The sequence below is a fragment of the Akebia trifoliata genome, chromosome 6 (genome assembly GCF_017979445.1).
Source record: "Akebia trifoliata isolate Shusen 1 chromosome 6, ASM1797944v1, whole genome shotgun sequence".
Lineage (NCBI taxonomy): Eukaryota > Viridiplantae > Streptophyta > Magnoliopsida > Ranunculales > Lardizabalaceae > Akebia > Akebia trifoliata.
This window is the reverse complement of record NC_141380.1, coordinates 28,692,185-28,706,788: the sequence shown is the minus strand read 5'-3', so window position 1 is coordinate 28,706,788 and position 14,604 is coordinate 28,692,185. Positions and strand designations below refer to the sequence as shown.

The following is a 14,604-nucleotide window of genomic DNA, read 5'->3' as shown; positions in this document are numbered from 1 at the left end:
TTAGAAGTTTTGGAATGAGCTGATTTTTGGTGAGGATGATCTCCTCACCATAGAGATCATCCTCACCAAAAATCAGCTCATTCCGAAACTTCTAACCCATGTAAGACAAAACGCGTTTGTTAAAGTGTGTGGTAAAACTAAGGGTGGCGAACGGGACCCTATATATATATATATAGAAGCGTTTGAAGGCTCTAAAGAGAGTCAAATATTGTGCCAAACATTTTTCAAAACATGGGTTAGAAGTTTTGGAATGGACTGATTTTTTATCCTCACCAAAAATTAGCTTATTCTGAAACTTTTAACCCTAATTTACAAGTTGAAGAATTATGAATCGACTTATTTTTGTAAATCACTTTTGATGGGGTTAGAAGTTTCAAAATAGGCTGATTTTTTATGAGTAGATCATCCTCACAAAAAATTAGTCCAGTTCGAAACTTCTAACCCATAAATTGAAAAAATATTTGACACAATGTTTGGCCTCGGATCAGATTTCTATGACAAAAACTGAGACAAAAATCCACACAAATTGAGATGACCATGGGATCATTAAAAATCTAAATAAATCCAACGGTGCGGATCTGTTAAAAAACACTTGTTTATTTGTTTCACTTAAATGTTTTTTCATATTTGCAATTACCATCCTATAGTCTTCCAATCTTAAATTCGTAGAATCTAACAAAACCAAATCAAAATAAAAAATCGATTTACTCTTCTTAACCCTAACCCTAATAGAAGAACTCTTCTACACTCACCATCGCAGCCACTCCCAAGAACAACAGAGGTGCAGACACTCAGTTTCTAACCCCCCTCGTATTCTCCTTACTCATCTCAGGCGATCTCTGTGATGACGAAGAATTCAAGACGAAGGCATCTCGAACCCAAACTCCACATTTTGTAATCTGGGTTTTGTTAGAACATGTTTATTTACACCTGTTTTATGTGAAAAATAGGATTTTTATTGATTTTTCATGAAATGGGTACTGTAGAAATTATTATTATTTTTGTTTATTAAAAATGGGTTTTAACTTCTAAAACGCGTTGAGCTTTTAAATTAGTTGTCATTAGTGAAAATTGTCAGGGGTAGATCTCTGATGGGGTTAGTTCGGGTGTCTTTATCAAAAGGAGGTCCACGTCTTCTTGCTCTCATATATTAAGGGAAACAAATAAGCACGTGTTTTATAACAGATCCACGCCATTGGAGGATTGGAAAATGCTGGTATGACACAAATGGAGACATAAGGGAATGATGCCGTGGCGTGCACATAACCAGATAGGCTTTTTACTCATATCTTTTTTTTTTTTACTAACTGAATGTCCGGGCCACTTTGCGCATACCATGACTAATCTCGAGGAGGACTATCATAGCAATCCACCGCCATGATCCTCTAGTTAAATCATGAGAAAAATTTAAGAGGGGAATCGAACTCGTGACGTGCGCCTAACCCACACTTCACGTGTTCGTCCTTACCACTTAGGCAACCCATGGGTGGGTTCTTTTTACTCATATCTCACGAAAAAGCATTTAGGATAATATGCACAACACCGACACCACGTCATTGTGTCACTCCTGTGTCTTTTTTTATGTCATTCCGACACGATTCTATTAGATTTGTAATGATTTGACGATCATTTCGATTTGTGTGGATCTTTATATCAATTTTTGTCATACGAACTCGATCCTATGGACTGATTTTTTTTATAGAATGGTCTCTATGTTCATTTTAACCGTTAGTTTGTAATCACTTTTCATAGGGTTAAAAGTTTTAAAATCAACTGATTTTTTGTGAGAATGATTTACTCATCATGGAGATCATTCTCACAAAAAATCAATTCAATTCGAAATTATTTTGTCATATAAGACAAAACATTGTCTATTGATCTTGATCCTATCTATCTATCTATATTTTTATGGATCACATGTTAACGTGGTGCCAAAAATTACTATTAGGTGTCACATGTATGTAGATCATACAATTTTATGAAATAAAAAAAGATTTTTTTCACCGATGAATTTAAATTTTAAATTTGAGAATTTAGTGACTGATCATTTTCAAATTCAAGATTTAACCTAAAAAATATTTTTCTTTTCAAATCTAGTCTAGATGACAAATCAAGAGGGATGAAGTGTCATTTGGACGAATATGACGGTCCGTATGGCTCAAATGTGGACTTGGGTGCATGGACCGAAGGACTAGGCTCAACCTAAACCGCCACATAAATAGAAAATTGCCATGTGGCTTCACTTAATTTTTAAAGTAACCAACTTAAGACTTTTCTCTTTTGTTTCTATTGGTTGGAGTTTTTTTTCTCTCTTTCCTAATCTCAATCATATTATCTCTCTTAGTTGGATGAGAAATACATTGAAAAAGATATGTGAAGAGATTATAATAAATAAATAAAATGTTTTCATATAGTCTCAAAATGTTTGAAATTTTATGGATCTCAACCAATTTTTTAATGTCACTTTTTATAGAAAAATAAAAGGTGCTTTGTATTAGGGATCAAAAACACGCCACCTGGCAGTGGACACATGTTGAGATTGGTGGAGGACAATGTTGGAAATTTAAATTTATTTCGTGTGGTCATCATAGAGTTGGAGGATCCAAGGCTTAGGATAAACCTCCTCCTCATTCTCCAACTTCAGTGGGCCCGCAACGGTCCATGCTCGATTTTGGCTAAAAAAGGCCCTCAAAATACTTACCAAAAATGTTTAAAAGTACACAATATCCATCAGAGTCGTGCTACACTGCCTCTATTATTGGCACTGGTCCAACACTGAGTTGACCTGATAATGGACAGATAATCATAAATTTATTTTCTCGAGATACGTACTAAAAATTAATGATTCTCTATACACTGTCACTTTCAAGTCAACACCGTGTTGGAGCCAGTGTCCAACGCAGGCCCTAAAGCACTTTCCTATCCATAATTCACATGTTTGCTCGTTTGGAAAGATCTATACTACACGTGTCGGTTAAAAAGGGCAGATCCCAACCTACCACGTGGCACCCTTCAAGCACACGTTATCATAATATGGGTCGGACTTTACCCAAAGTCCAAACTCTCTTTTACCGGGTTTGAGTCGTTGGAGTAGATCCGAATGAAAAAGATTCAAAAATGACTTAACCAACGTTATCGATAGATCTGACAAATTCGAATATGATCTTAGTTTATATGATTGGAGTTAGATCTGATTTATTTATTTTTTAAATAATCTAAATCTGAATATGGATATATTTAAATCCAACCCAAGTCCGACCTATTTTACGTCGTATCTAGAATCCTCGTCGGATTAGGTTTTTATTAGATCCAATAATGGGTACTTAATCCAATCCCATATGAAGGTTTTTAATAAATTTCAGATATTTAAATAAAATATATAATAAAATGTATATACTTTCTCATATTTTATTAAAATTGGGATATTTTGAACCCCCGAATTGATATAATAGACTATCAAATTGGATCCTTATCGAAACTCAATCCTCAATCCAACATATCGAATTTTGGATCTGATCTGATCCATTTAATTACGGGCCGAAAAAATTCTGTGACTCATGTAAAAAATACATGATCATGACCATATAAACACAAATTTTAAGGATCAAGAGTTATTAGTATCTCAATAATACGCTCTTAAGAACTACTATTCTCAATCGAAAAACTGAAAAAATAAAATAAAAGCAATTATCGGTTTCCCAAATTTTCAATTCTTGCACCAAAAATAAATCAATTAACTAAACGGATTGGTTTTAAACTAACCATGGATCAGTTTGACTGAGACAAGATAATATTGTTTATATATGATGTATATTAAATGTATTTCAAATCAAATTGAATTTGAATCCATATATCATGATCCAATAAAACTCTATAAGTATGGGTCGATTTCAAATCGGATCCATTCTCATGGGATTGGTCCCTAGTCGATTTTGAGACATTTATAAGACATGAAACTCTTGATGAGAAATTTTACAATCCAACTAATAAAAAGTTTTGATGAAAATGATTTTTTTGTTTGATACATCAACTAAAGATGGATCGACGTTCATATGGATAAATTAAGGCAAATGTGGGCACCACATGTCATTTATGGGGATGCCGGCATCAAACCATGTGCCGTCTAATAACTTTGGCCTTCATTTTGACTTTATCTCAAGTGTCGTGATTTTCAGACTCGAAAATTTTCACTCAATCTATGCTCGTCTGATGTGGCAAGAGCACAGAACCAAATATATTTTTTCTTCGTGATACACCAATAAAAAAAAAGATCAATGATTTTGTGTCCTTGTCATGTCAGTTGAGTGAGTGAATGAAAATTTTCGAGACATAATCGTTAGCGTTATCTCAAAAGGGAAAAGGGAGAGCTTCCCTTTTGAGATGTGATTCTCCTTTTTCATAATATAATAAAATAAAAGGGAAAAGAGAAAAAGAAAAGAAGAAAAAGAGGGTTAGGATAAAGCAAAAGTTTCAAAAGTAAAGGAAAAGTGAGAAATTCTTTATTTGCTTCTACTCTAAATAGAGATTAGAAAAGGATACTTCAATCATTCAAATCCATAATAGTTCTAAACATTTGATTCTAAAATTATTGATTAAAAGTTTAATAGACTATATTACCATAGTTTTGAAACTCGACTTGACCCATCGAGTTAAGTCAATGAGGTAACCAAAGTCGGATTTAGAACATCGAAAGGTTTTATATTTTGTGGAGTCTGATAGGAATGTATATTTACTCAAGCCATGACTTTCACGATTGTATGTTAACCTGATAAAAGGTAATGTAAACGAATCAAATATTAATTTCTAAGGTTCTTTGATTTTCAAGAGAATATCGAACAATTGGACATAAAAACTTGTTAATTCACACATAATATCAAACAGTTGTAAAAAAAGATTAAAAAAAAATAAATATATTTGCTACTCTAGCATAAAAGGTTATAAGATGAATCATAGGCTTGTTGTATATGTGGTAGAGAACCACTTTAGTCATAGAAAAAAAATAAAAAAAAAGGTGATTTAGGAGAAAAAGTGATGGATTTCAGTAGTAGATCTTTTCCAAATTTTAACCTCAAAGCATTAGAACAATTACTATTTTTTTTTTCTTCCCATCTTTTGTCCTTGTGAAATGGTATATTAAAGTAAACGAAGGCCGATATATATCTTTTATTCGGACCATTTGAACCATATGAGGCCTAACTATCGATAAAATTTTGTGAAATTTAGAAAAATTATGTTGGATAAACCTATTATTTGGAGACTTACAAATTAATCACCCCTCTATAGGTTGGAGCCGGATTATTTTGTTGGGCTGGGCTTTCAAAAGGCTATAAAATTGAAGGGGCTTTTCCGGAGGTGTAGTGGCTTCAGGCACTAGGCTTCGGCCCAGATATGGAAGAAAATTCCAATGCACCCCAACTTGGAGAATCCGTAGTCGAAGAAAAGGAAAATCAACTGTTCGAATTTTGAAATTAAATCGATGTAGAAATGCAAATCTCCTTGAAGATCAAATGAGTTCAAGTAAAATTACATAACTAAGGATGGGCTTGGTGGCCTAAGTGTCACAATCCCTCCATTTGTTGAATACTTTGATGAGGTAGAAGTCGAATCGGTAGCCCTTTTATCGGGGTTGGCAATGGGTCGACTTTTACAAATTCATGAGGGAACACCAATTCCCATCTATACCTCTTCACCACATTATGAAGGAACACAAGCAATTTCAATCGAACATACTCGTTCCTTGGGCACATTCGAGGTCCACCTCCAAACGGAACAAACGTGTAAGGCGCCAGTCCATGTCCTTCGAACCTTGATGGATTAAATTTCTTTGGCTCTGGGAAGTAATTCAGGTTCTTGTGTGTCGAATACGTGCTCCAAAACAACTACAAAAGATTTAAACTCAATTGAACAACAATCTTCACTAATTTCACACTTTCAAAAGAAGATGGGCTTATGTTATGTGGTATTAATAGGTGCCCGATTAGACAGATCGGGGCGTTTTCATCATTTTCGATCCATAACCCAGATTTGACATGCGAGTACCCAATTGATCCGTTATAATAATTGGATCGAAAAAAAAAAAAAAGAAGCCCGAAAGAGCAATTTAGTTAGGAGTGTGAAGCTTAATGTACCTTCCACCCTTTGGGAACATCGAAGCCTTTATAATTGAAATCAACAATGGCCTCTCTAAAGTTTCCCTCGACGGATGGCGTGATCCTCAACGCTTCACAAACTACATTCCATGAATACTTCATCTTTTGTAAATCTTTCCAATCCAGCAGTTCTTCGGGTCCTTTCGATCTGGCAATCTCCATTTGTTCTAATAAAAATAAAATAAACTAACATAACTACAATTTAGAACCATCGACATCGATGATCAAACATAAATATAATTTAACGAAATTAAATCTTACCTCTTAAGATCTTGTCGTAGATGTGAGGCGCTTCAGCTAAATATTTCATCGACATTGTAATTGTACCACTAATATTATCATGGCCAGCGAAAAGGAACAAAAGTATATTATCTGTAATCACTTTCTCTGTCATAAATTGCCCGTTCTCATCAGCCGTGGCGTGTAAACCTGTCAACAAGTCTTGTGTTGGCAATACACCGTTCCCTCAGACAATGCTATTCTCCTTTGCTTAATTGTCGATGACACCTCTTCACGAACCACTTCGGATGCTTTCTTAGCCCGATAATATTTTGTTCCGGTAAAATTAAAAGGTATTCGAATCCCCCATCGCACATAACTTGGAATTTATCGACAAGTTTCATTGCTTGATCGGGATCATGGATGCCCATAAATATTTGTGAGGTCAAAAGATAAGTATAATGTTTGCTTAGAGGAAAGATTTTAAGCTCATGTTTACCTTCCCATACAGTCCTAAAGTGATATTGTGTGTTTGAATCCATTAATTATCCCTACATACCTTTGTAGAGCTACGGGTTTAAGAAATGTGGCGAGTAGTTTTCGGACTGATTTTGCATTGGGAATGTTGTATTTGAGTATCGAAGAGGGGAAGACATTTTGAAGTGAATGAGTCCACCAAATGTGTACGATTTTATTCTCGTTAGAGAACAAAAATTTGTTCCCCGAAGGGCCGCAAACAATTGCCACGGGTTCTAATAATAGGGATGTCTTGAAGATGTCTTTGCTATATGGAAGCATTCTTGATAGAACGAATTCTTCGGGTTTAGCTAATTGACCCACACGTTGATGATAGGCCAACCATATGATCCTGGGGGGCGAAGGCAACCATTGGGTCTCAATTTGGATTTGTAGGATCTCGAAATGTGTCTGAATGTGCAGGCTAATAGACCCAAAAGGACTAGTAGAAGTAAGTTCACGTTGAGAGTTATGGAGTTGTTCTGTTTTGGGAGTTGTTTGATATTTTATAGGCATGAATTGGATTGAAGAAAAATGATCTTTAATCCAATGTTGAGAGTTATGGAGTTGTTCCGTTTCTTACCTGTCTATTTATATTATGATATAAGAATATTTTTACATCTGATTGGATCTTCTCTGCAGTGACAGTCTAAACATCTTCACTGGAAAGGCAGGGTTTTTCTTGCACTTTTGGTAGCTAATGAGGGTGGTCAAGAAGAGGTATGAAAGAGAGGTAATCTTCTTTTCATTTGATACAGTTTAAATAGTTTGGGTCTGTATGATTGAAGGAATTCCATTTTAAGGGAATATGAATTCTTTGGAAAAATGAATTTTTAGTTTTGGGGTGGAGGTGAGAATAACATTAGGAAATGGGAAATTCATTTTCCGAGAATGTACGGTGCAAAAACATTTTTCTACCCAGTTGAGAAGTCTCGTTGGGTCAAAAAATGCAATCATACACATAAAAATCATATTTTCTAAGGAAATCATTTTTCTATTCATTTCCTAGGAAACATAAATTCCATGGGAAATGATCTTGGAAAAATAAATTATTTAATTGCACCTAAGAAAATATCAAAAGAGTTAGATTTTAGGTTTGAGGGGTGGAATGGGAAAATGTATTATTCACATCCGGGGAGAAATCGATTTGAACATGAAAATGGATTTTATAAAAAATACAGTCATAATCTTGAAAATCACATGTTTTTTATAAAAAAATTTATGATGACTCAACATTAGATCAAGTTGGCTTGAAGCTAGTAAAATAAGTTAAATCATGACTAGTCACCTTGCATTGGAAGTCCTACCCCCATTATTTTTCTAAATCTTTACTATTATAATGAGAGAATATCAAAAATAATTGTTTGTTTACACCAAAATTTTGAAGACCCTAAATACCCAACTTTTAAATATAATTTGAGTGATGTTAGTGAAATTTACAAGAGTTGTGAATTCACAGTACTTGAGATTGAAACATTTTTTACTCAATTACTTGTAATCAAGTTATTGGTTGTTAGTTGTTTGGTGGCAATAAATAGATAAAAAATAAACTAATTTGATAGAGACTCTCCAAAAAAATGGATGTGTAAGGTGATGCCCACCCCATGATGGACAGCTCCAAAAGATCCCAATCATCTCTCTCTCTCTCTCTCATACATTGAATTTGTCCTTCTCTAGGCCCTTAGATGCTCTCACCCAAGATGAGCATCTCTCTCATGAAAGAGTTGGTCTTTGGTTCAACCTTTACTGTGTGTTTGATTGCCAAGAAAAATATTAATTGGCAAATGATTTCTCAGACAATTCCTGTTTTACTGTTTGGGCACAATATGAAAAATTTCATGAAAAATTATATATATATATATATATATATATATATATATTATTTGATAATTATATAAAAATAATGATAACATCATTTTTTTTTGGGAAAGATTTGAATTATCACACCCCAATTTCTTAAATTATTTATCTCACCCTAATTAAATATTAAAATACATTCTTCAAACATTACAAAGATTTGTCTTAAATTATAATATCAATATTACATTACTCGTTCAAATAATTTTAGTAGTTGTTTACAATTATGATTAGGCTCATATAATCATAAACTAAAAAAATTAATCAAATCTAACAAATAATGAGATAGTTTCTTTTGGTACCCCAACTTTTACTTATTTTTTTTGTGGGTGTAATCAATAAAATTTGGGGCGCCAATAGTAACTTTCTAATTTTATTTATAATATAAAAAAAATACAGATATAATTTAAAATTAATTAGAAATTACAAATTTACAACAACAAAAAGTTTGATTTAGATAATTTTAAATATTTTTGATAAAATAATTAATTTTTAATAATTTAAATATTTATTTTATAAATAAAATTATGATTTTGTTTGATTATATTTTTTGTGTGTGCTTTTTTATTTTGTTTAATTTTATTTATAAAATAAATATAGATTTTATTTGATTTTCCGTGTGCTAGTAAATCATTTTCCAAGGGGGGGTTAAGAAAATAATCTGTTGTTAATGAAGAAAAATCTAGGGTGTTGACAAATTATTTTTTGTGCAAATTTAGAGTTTTTGACGAGTCAAACATCAAAAAATTGTCATTTTTCACGAAATTTCAATTTCTGTGCAATCAAACATACCCTTAATGGAAAAAAAAAAAAAAGACCATAACAGGACTTGGAGGTGTCTCAGGGTTATCATACTCTTTAGGTAATATGTTACTTACTATTTTTTTTCCCCAACAAATTCTCTTGGATGAGCACTAAAGCTTATTCTCCAAGTTGAGTTGGAACCAAGCCCAAATTGTTAAAACAATTTTTAAAAAAATATACAATGCATAATGCTCAGTTGCCCTTTTACGAATCACTGTAAAATTTTAGAGAGCTTCGCATAGTAAACCTATGCAAAATTTATAATTTTTTGCAACATGCCAAGCAGGGCTTAAGATTAAAATAAATAAATAAATAATTATTTAATTTGAGTACCCTTTAGATCAAATTTATAAGATCATAAATCATCTTTGTTAGATAAATTAATCAGTAATTTACTTTTTGTTTGTTGAAGAGATGCTGTTTTTTAGGTAAACTTAGTGCCTGTTTGGATACACACAAAAAAGTAATTTTTTGACTTTTGAAAGTTAAAAGATTATAAAATCTGTTTGGATTCATTTTAGAAAATTATTTTTAAAAAGTAAAAATCCTTATTTTTTAAAAGTAAACGAAAATTACTTTTTACTTTCTAAAAGTTACTTTCTACTTTCACCTTTCTATCCAAACAAACTCTTAACCTCTGATGGTAAAGATCGACATGGTGAAGACTTATGCCTAAGTGGAGTGGGAGCACAATTAACAATGGCAAAAAATTCAATCCAAAATAATTAATTTTAAAATATTCTTTTATCACCTTAACGTGTTGGCTTATGGATCATATCCTTTTTTCAAGTGTGATGCTCTCACTCTCAAACCTCTTTGGTGCTTGTGAATTTAGTTCCTCTACAATCCCTTCTCTCTATTTTTATGAAGTAATCTCACTCTATTCGCCACATTAAGAATTTTTTTTTCTTTCTTACATATACATATAATGATTGTAATGAAATGTTGGAGATTATTGAAGTAGGAGACAACAAAAAATGCGGTCAATTACAAAATTAATTAAAAAAATAAAAGAAATTTCAATTGTTAAAACATAATAATTATTTTAAGATTAATAATTAATGAGAAATAATGCATAATAATTATGAGAAGAAATGCAACCGAGCTCTGGTCAACAACGATACAATACATAAAGGATAGGAATTAGATCATGCTTCAAAAGTTCTTTGTACCCTATCCTATTATATTTTTTTATCTTGACGATCTTGCATTGTTGCTCTTATCAATTACAAAATTAATATAAAAAATGAAAGAAATTTCAATTGTTAAAACATATTAATTATTTTAAGATTAATAATTAATGAGAAATAATGCATAATAATTATGAGAAGAAATGAAACCGAGCTCTGGTCAATGACAATGCAATACGTAAAGGATAGTAATTAGATACTGCTTCGAAAGTTCTTTGTACCCTATCCTATTATATTTTTTTTATCATGACGATCTTGCATTGTTGCTCTTGTTCTCGCAAATTTTATATCTAACCCTCAACCCCATTTCCACTTATAATATTTTTTTAGAATAATGATTGTTATTATTTTTGATGATTTTTTTTTATAGTGAATGAGGAATGGAGAATGGTATATTCCTAATTTTGAACATTTAGATGTGCTTTTTAATATATTTTGAAGATTTGTAAAAAAGATTTAGTTGTAATATTTGATTTGAGTGTCTGTTTTGCGTCTATAATATATGCATTTTGGATATTTTGAGAAAATCTATATAGTATCAAGGTCGAAGAAAAAAAAATATCCAAATTACGTTTAGAACATCGAGATCAAAATTTTCAATTGTCGAAATCAACATTTTTATTCATGAAATGAATATGTGATCAATAACAAAAGTCACAAAACACTTACAATACTAATGGTTTTTTGCTTGGTATAGAATGACAGAAATACTTTTTTTTTTTTTTAAAGATATGAGAGAGATACTATTCCTTTCCATTAGACATTTTTTACAGGCTCCAATGTATTTTACCCATGGACCTAAACCATTCTTTTTTATTTATTTATTTTAATATACATCAGTTATAGTGCTCTAAACCATCTAACAACTTACTACTGTGCTTGAATATATGTTTCAAAGAATTTTCATTTATACAATCTTGGAATTCTGTAGGTGGTGCTGTTCCAGCTCTAGCCCAACTTGTCTCTTCCAAAGAACCTCCATTGGTCTTTAATTTTTGCTACATTTTTATAAGCTTTAGCACAATAAAAATTACAGGAGATTCCATGGTAATCTTGCATGTGTTGTAGTTTTTCTTTTGGCAAATTTACCAAAATATGAACCGAAAATCGATTAATTCCCAAAATGGTGCACTATTGAAATTAATTCTGAAAATGGTAATGCACCGTTTTCGGAAATAAGTTTTTTACCAAATCGAAAAAAAAAAAAAAAAGAATGAACAATGTTTTGATAATTTTTTTTATACAGGAAATACCATTTTCTCTCTCTTCTTCTTATACTAATTTAATGTAAATGTATAGTGTCAGCAGGTTCTTGCCGACACTATATAAAATAATATTTTGAACTAATGTTGCCAAGTCATTGTCGACACTGTATAAAATCATATTCTGATACAATGTCAACAAGGTCTTGCTGGCACTCTTTAAAATAATATTATGATCTAACGTTGACAATGCCTTGTCAATATTGTATAAAATCATATACAGTGAAAATTTAAGCCTTACTTAAGGTCATTTGAAAATGGACGACTAACAAACTCTCAAACTTAAAATTAAAATTCAATGGTGAAAAATGATTCTATATGGAGAATGACTGTCATTATAATAGTATAAATAAAGTGCTTTTTCTTTCTATTTTCTTGTTGTTCGATTAGAGGATGAGCAAGGAGCCCGCTCCGCCCATACCATACGACAAGTCCATTAGCTCCACTCCTTAGTCCTATTTCCTTCCCCTCTCTTTGTTTGCCACCACCAGACTTAATGGTAAGATAGCCCGCCTCCTTAGAATTGAGGAATGGATTGATCACCTTTGAGGCAAGTGGAACGGACAGATTTTTTTTGGAATTTTTTTTTTAAATTCCATAGAATTTTAGCCTCAACAACCCCAAAGTATCGGATCATGTTTTTGGATGCCCCAAGGTGGTCCCGAAGAAGAAACGCTATTCTTCTTCTTCTTTCACTTGCGTTGCCACCATTTAGGAACCAGACCAAGAACGAAAAGTCCTTCGACTTACCTTATGACATCCAAAAACATGATTTGACGATTCAGGGTTGTAGAGGACAAAATTTTATAAACTTTAAGACTTTTTTCCAAAAATTGTTGTTTTTCACCGTTGAATTTTAATTTTAACTTGGGAGTTTGCTAGCCGTCCATTTTCAAAAGCTTGGATCATGCTTTTTTTTTTTTTGAATATGAGTTTTTTCGATGAAATTTAGAGGGTTGTGGTATCAGATTACTAATGTGGTAATCCATTTGAACAAAACAACCCTTAGTAAGGCTAAAAATATTACTATGTTAGTAAGGAAAGTGTTTCAAAGAGAGAGAGGGAGAAGGGTATTTTGGATATGAAAATTATCAAAACAGAGTTCATTTAAAAACAATTATTTCTGAAAACAGTAAATTACCATTTTCGGAATTAATTTGAATAGTGCACCATTTTGGGAATTAATCAATTTTTGTGCTCTGTTGTGAGAATTCTCTCTTTTCTTTTCCTTCGTTATAAATTCTTTTTGTTAATCAATAAAACTTGCTTCTTAGTAGGTGTATATCAAACCATGTCCCTTATGTGTCTTTGAGAATATTGACATAAAAAGCCTATCATCAGCTTTAATGATGGACCTTCAAAATTTCAGCTTTTCCCAACAATGGGTAATGTCCTCCCTACATTCTAAAAGGATATTAAAGCAGTTTTGAATGTAGCCATCAAAGATCTCTTATCTCCAACAGAGCTTCTTGAAAGATAGATTCTTTGTCTATTTTATTTGTATTACATGGTTTTAAAACTCGTCGAGACCGAGATATATCGCCCGAGTCATCTCGGTATTAGGCCCGGTTGAGAAGGACGGACAAGTCAAATTTTTTGACAAGATGTCTCAAATGTATAGGAAAACTCGTCCGAGATGATTCGGTATCTAAAATGGACAAGATAAGACGAGACGCGAACCGAGTTTTAAAACCATGATACCATATAACCCAAATCTTGAACAGCTAAAGCTTGAATGGACCCAACCCAAATCAGGCCCGAAAATTCTGAAGTCCAAGCATAAGGCCTAGGCCTACAGACTCAGATGGGTGAAGGAGTTAGAATAATCTGAGGAGATCCATTTTTTAATGGAAACGTCGAGATCTTCAAGATCCATGGTTTGTGATGGAGTTCACGTTTTTAGGCCTGATTCTTTTGTTTACCCTATTTTTAGGCAATTTTTTAATTTTTGATGGATTTTGTTTACCTTTGACCATAAATGTGCAAGAGAGGTTCCACTCTCTGATGGGTCTTAACCACATTATGATTAAATATAAATTCTATTGCAGCATCAACTTTTACTTACAACACATCCTTTTTACACATGGATTGGTGTGTTATTAGTAAAAGTTGGTGTCCTAATAACATTACTTTTGATTATCCCACTCCCATGAGTGTTTGAATCACCTCTTAATGGGTGGGAACTAGACACCAAAAACAGCCCAAATAGAAATTTATAGGTGGTATGGGTGGGTTTCTAGCCACTTGAGTGAGCCTTTTTTTTAATGAAATTTATTTTATAAAATTAAGATTTTTTTTTTCTAACATTTAAAAAAGAATAAGTGTGCCCAGATGGAAGCCCACTTTATACTCAAATTTCAATTTTAGGCCCATCCTGATTATTTAGACCCAAATAAGCCCAGCCCAACTCATCCCAAGCCATTAGAGACTCACCACACACTCTCATCCTACCAAACATTCAACATGAGTAAACATCTCATCTGTGTCATTTTGAAGATCCATACCTTCTCCCACATGTGAACTATTTTTAGATATCGGTTTGAGAATCATGGTTTCAAAATCACTAGAAAAGCTATGTGTGTGTGTGTGCATAAGGGGGTATTTTAG

At 32.5% G+C, this 14,604-nt stretch overlaps 1 pseudogene; it reads right to left on the bottom strand.

Annotated features, from left to right (window-relative positions):
* Positions 1 to 5,558: 5,558 nt before the first annotated feature.
* LOC147400653 (cytochrome P450 716A75 pseudogene) lies at positions 5,559 to 6,316 on the bottom strand (annotated as a pseudogene).
* Between the last annotated feature and the right edge of the window lie 8,288 nt (positions 6,317 to 14,604).